This window comes from Zingiber officinale, chromosome 10B, assembly GCF_018446385.1.
Source record: "Zingiber officinale cultivar Zhangliang chromosome 10B, Zo_v1.1, whole genome shotgun sequence".
Classification (NCBI taxonomy): Eukaryota; Viridiplantae; Streptophyta; class Magnoliopsida; order Zingiberales; family Zingiberaceae; genus Zingiber; species Zingiber officinale.
The window spans coordinates 69589294-69594945 of record NC_056005.1 but is presented as its reverse complement, the minus strand read 5'-3'; the positions used below and the strand labels follow the sequence as shown (position 1 = coordinate 69594945).

The 5652-nt window shown below is 37.6% G+C and overlaps 1 long non-coding RNA gene across 1 annotated transcript; it reads left to right on the top strand.

Moving 5' to 3' along the window:
• The first annotated feature begins 845 nt into the window (after positions 1 to 845).
• LOC122030161 lies at positions 846 to 1639 on the top strand. The gene is made up of 2 exons (XR_006125325.1): positions 846 to 1174; positions 1265 to 1639. It is a non-coding gene; the product is annotated as an uncharacterized LOC122030161 (long non-coding RNA).
• The last annotated feature ends 4013 nt before the right edge of the window (positions 1640 to 5652 follow it).

Below are 5652 nucleotides of genomic sequence, written 5' to 3'. Positions count from 1 at the left end.
TGGTTTGAGGTCACCAAACTTCTCTTGGCTCAAAGATGCAGGAGGGTTCATTCGCGGTGCAACATGTACTGAAGATGAACAGTTACATTGAGTGTTTATCATCACATGGATTTCCGATGAATCGTGAATTAAGTATTGACTTAATTCTATACAATTTACCTGATAGCTATTCATAGTTTGTGATAAACTATTGGATGAACCATATTGAATTCACAACTCAGAGTTGATCAACATGATTAAAGTAGAGTCATTTGTTAAGAAGGAACATAAGACAGTGATGTTAGTTGACTTCTCGATATAGGTTCCAAGAGTTGATAACTAGCATTTTATTTGTTATTTTAGCTCTTAGACTTAGCATTTTTACCTTTTCGCATGCTCAATGTTATGTTTATATTATATTTTGTGAGTAGGATCTATTTTGGACTTAATTATAATTTTCCTATAATTATGATGTTATTTATTATATTTTAATTTGGTTTTATAGGAAATTTAAAGTGCCATGAATTTGAGTTGAGTCAGATCAAATTTAGCTTGATTTGAAGGGAAAAGGAAGATATCACATTTGGAGCATCTAGGCCTTTGATTGAGCTCAAGGCATCCAAGGGTTCATTAAGAGCTCCAATTCAATTTGGATCTAAAGAAGAGAGAAGCTCAATTCTAAACGCCCAATTCATCAACTCAATCTCAAGCTTAATTTCAATCCATAACCAATGATTCTTTTCCTCTTATTAGATCCATATCTCACTCCACCCAAAATCCAAGATCCGAAATCCAAAATCCAAAACCCATTAAGAAACCCTTCCATTCCCCTCACCTCTCCCTCACGCACGATTGGGGTTATCTTCTTCATTTTTTTAGGTTTTCTTCGCCACTTCCTTCACGACCACCACCTCTTTCTTCTCTCTTTCTCTTCACAATAGGCTGACGGTCATTCTCCTTTCTCTCACTGCTATTGACTATCCATCCCCATTCCCTACTCGGGCTTCTTCTCAGATGACAAAGTTGGCAGGGAAGATCTCGATAGTAGCTGGCATTCAACCTCTGACTATCTAGAAATCTCACTGGAGGGGTTCTTTGGTGCATTTTTTTTCTTCCACTTCCGATCCTCCACAACTCCGCCCTTGTTGGAAACGGTAAAGAAGGCAGCAGGACTCATCTTCATCTTACTAGAGAGGTTTCTCCTATATTCTCCACTACCTACTTACCTAGTTCTTGTGGAAGAATACTAGATCATTTCCTGTTGAGAGTGCTCTAATTCTTCCAGCAAAGACTCCACCCTAAGGGTTCTTGGGTGGAGGATTCACATCATCAAGTGTCAACTCCAGTTCTCGCCAGTTCTTCATAGCTAACCACAAAAGCTGGGGGTTCTTTCTTCAGCCTTCCTGTGTGATGATAGGGAGGGTTAGAAGAGGAGAAGTCTACACCCATTCCACTTCATTTCAGACAACAGTTCTTCATTAGTTCATTCTATTAGTTCATTCTATTTGTTGGGTTGTTTCTCTAAAGTTTTCATGAGTTGGTTGTGGATGTTGGTTTGGCTACTTAGTTTCTTTCATGTTCATTATTGATGGCTGATAGTTGATTGAATGCTTGTGTTGAACTTAATTCCCCATGTTTGAATTGCACTAATTTTTCCTCATTTGTTTCATGCATAGTAAGTATTTGATGAAATGTTTGTTAGGTGAGTTTCATTTAAGTTTTGCAATTTCTTGGGTTTAAAAGTTTTTTCATGCTTAGTTAGTTGAATGCTTTAGGTTTTCTTGTGTTTTGTCTTCCATTTAATGTTTGCTTCTCCTTGTCTGTAATTCCCTTGCAATTGTAATTTAGGTTAGGTTAGCTTTCCTTTATTTGTATTGTCTTTTATTTATTAGATTATCTTTCATTTAATATTTTGCTATTTCATTCCTTAGTTTAATTCTGTTGATAGTGAAATCGTAACATAGAGTGACAATGCATTGTGAGATCCCTATTAATGGATAGATAGGATGTTGTTCATTTTATTAGGATAAATTTTATACTTATTTTGCTATCTCATTTCTTAGTATTAGAATCCAAAATCCAAAACTTCCATTTCCATATAAAAAATCTAAAAAACATAAGTAGCATACAATTCTATGATTACCTTCCTATCGTTGCATTCGTTGGAAGACGACTCGAGTTGCCCCTATGCTATACTAGCGTAGATAGATTTGGTACTTAATTCTTTTGATATTGTATTACGATAGTACGATCTTATCAAATTGGCGCCATTGCCGGCAAATGTTAGTGGTGTTTAGTGATCTTAGGATTATTTTCTTTTTTTTTTTAAGAAAGAAATTTTGTTTGGTGCCTTGCTTCTTTTATGCTTTATATATCTATATGTTTTGTCATGATTATTTCCTGTGTCTGTTGATTTCATTGCCATTGTTTTAGGTAAGATAGATAATTTCTTTGAGTCCAACATGGATTTTTATTCTCAGCAATTTGGAAGATTTAATGAATATCACAATTCAGATACTGGGCTAGTGCGACTCATATATACTAATTGTGGCAATCCATCTCATCCAGTTGCTATATGCCACCTCATCCGAAAGACTGCTAGATTTCCTATGGAACCCTAGTATTCCCAACATCAATATCAAGATGCATATAATCCAGCTCCTAGCACCTATAGTTATGACTAGGGCAATTATTCCAGTCAGTACTTTCAACCCCCAATTCCAAAGTAGTATAGATACTTCCAACTCTAATCTTATCAACCCTAATAGATTCCTGAGCAGTATGGGGATACGCAGCAACAGGCTATTGAGCATCCTCAATATTACAATTCAGAAAAGATGGACCATCAAACTTTTATGCATGGGAATGAGCAACAATAATTAAATCAATCTTTTTCAGCATATCAGAGGTCATTGGGATTCTAAGGTGACTCAATGTTTACATGGTCACAAACATTTCAATAGGTCGAGCCCATGTTCTCATATACATTTAAGGGCTCTAATGAAGAAATCTTTGTGCAAGGATATGAAGAGATCATGCAGGTTACCTTATAGTTGCAACAACAAGCCACTCTTGATGCGACAAGGAAACAAAATTTGCAGATCCAATTAGATGAAATGACATAATCTATTAGCTAGATGCTAGCACAAGGCACCGGTCAATCTCCTTAAGAGGACATTTTTGATGATATTGGCATGCTTGAGGAGATGGATTATAGAGTCAGTGATATTCTTATATCTAATTTGGTTGTTCTACAGGACTCCTCTATTTCTCTATGCTGTGATGATGGAGTTGTAGTTGATGCAATTACTATTGATGATGCATGTAAAATATTGGATGAAAATATTGATGTTGCAAATATTGTTGGTGAAGATGTTGTTATATCAGATATGGAGGATAATACTTGTGTGTTGCTTGCTACTCATGCTCATGATATTATTGCAGATGATGTTGAAGCAGAGACAATAATCACAGAATTATGTGTTGGAGCAATCTAGGTACCCTAGATTTTGATGTTTGGGCAAAGTTTAAGTCAGGTTTATTATTGTATTTGATATGCATTGTGAGTGTGCAGAATACAGGTACAACAAGGAGAGTCCAAATGTGATATTGGCCATGGAGGAAAGTCCAAAGATGAGTCTTGGTGGTGTAAGTCTAAGCATGTAGTTCTGGCAACGTAAGTCCAAGTGTGACTTGACAATGGATGAAGTCCCAAAGGTGCGACCTCTTGGAAAAAGAAGACCTGACAATAATGGCAAGGCCGATGGAAGCTTCAGAAGGCAATGCGTGAAGGATAGGGAGGCATCTGAGGGATGCAAGGCTAATGGAGGAGGCTAGAAGAGTAGGTCTAGGTTGTGCGAGCAAGGACGAGTGCATGAGAGATTGTAGTCAGGGTAAAATCCTAGATTTAGGGTTTTACTACAGTAGTACTGTAGCAATTACTATAGCAGACGACTGATATTTTCATCAGTCGATTGGTAGCGAACAAAATACCTCTGTTTGCTTAACTCATGTGGAGCAACCGACTAATACTTTCATTAGTCGTCTGGTATTGAGACGTTCGCATGTAACGGTCGAATTCCACTTAGGGCCAATTGACTAGTGTTTTTACCAGTTGACTAGTGGCGGGAAAATAACTTGGTGTTTTCCTCAAATAGAGCTCGGGGTGCTTGGACAAAGTTGACGAAATAGAGATGGTTAACTCCTATTAGTAGTCTTTAAGTTCCCTAGCATCCCAAGCATTCTTGTACAAGTTGTGGTGAGGTTTCTCACCCCATAAGAAGCTATGTGAGCTAGCTGGAGTTTTTCTAGAGAATCATCCACCGACAGATCGAGATCGTCCACCTTACAGATAGCCATGGAGTAGGAGCTTTATCTCCAAACCACATTAAATCAACATGTTAGGTTTACTTTCTCTTGTTAGTATTTATTTTTGTATTCTGTTGTGTATACTAACGAGTGTAGGAAGTGACGTTTTGGGTGAGACGATATTCACCCCCTCTAGCAGACGTCAAGGTCCCAACATTATGTTCTCCAGTTGTGCATCCAGAAGTACCAGAGTTAGAGCAGTAGTTATTAGAGTGGGAAGTGGTGGATAGTTGGAGGCTCCTAGACTTGACACTTCCACTACTGCCAAAGTCTCCATTGATGCTGAACAAGGCCCTATTGTCTCTTATAATAATCAAGCTTCCGAAGTGGATGCTCCAACTGAGTTACCTTCACCCATCAGAGAGACTTTTCCAGGAGGGGATGCTATTGGAGGGAGCAGCCCAGGACTATTCTGACCATATGAAGAAGGCTCTCACCTCACCTCGATCCATTCCACCTCTGATGTGGATTTTATTACTGAATCGTCTTCAATTGTTGGGATGGATTGTTCATCAAATTGTTCCCTTTCCTACTTGGATATTACTTCTGAATCACCTTCAGTCGCCAGGAGTCTGGGGAGTTTTCATGTTCCCTTCCCTTTTTCTTTTTCTTTTCCTTTTCTTTTTCTTTGTATATATGTTTGTTTTAGTTGTAGTGGTTGTTTTGGTTATCTTGTTTAGTTGTCTTGCTTTACTTTTCAAGTGATTTTTGAGTTTTGGTTTTGTCAATTTTGAATAAATTTCCTACGCATATCTTTATATCATCTTGAAAGTTGTAAAAGCTAGTTAAGTTTGATCGTCAAACTTTGGAATCGCTTGGCATGATTGACTTCATTGATTGCATATGGATGCTAATGTGGTGATGAATTTTATTTTGATAGACTGAGCTTGATCATTTTATACCTAGTGAGGACTTTAGCCATTCTTATTCATCTCCCTCATTATGTGTAGTTTGCACTCTTGATGATCGTTACTCTAGAACTTGCGTTGTTCCTTTTTGAGACCACATTTAGCATAAGTTGCATGATTATGATGAAGGTTATCTTGTTTATTTCCTTCTATTCTTTGTGATGCATGATTCGTTGATAACATCCTTTTCATCCTTGGTTGTTTCCATCTTTTTCCCCCCTTATATTATGTGTCTTGTCTTGCTATTCTTTTGGTATTGAAACCTTGGGCGAGATGGTCAAATTTTAAGTGTGGGGGAGGAGATGTATACTTTTTGAAGAGAAAGGCTATATTCCAAATGTAGCATGAGTGAGCCATGCTTGATCACCATGGTTGAGCCATGCTTTATCTTATTGAG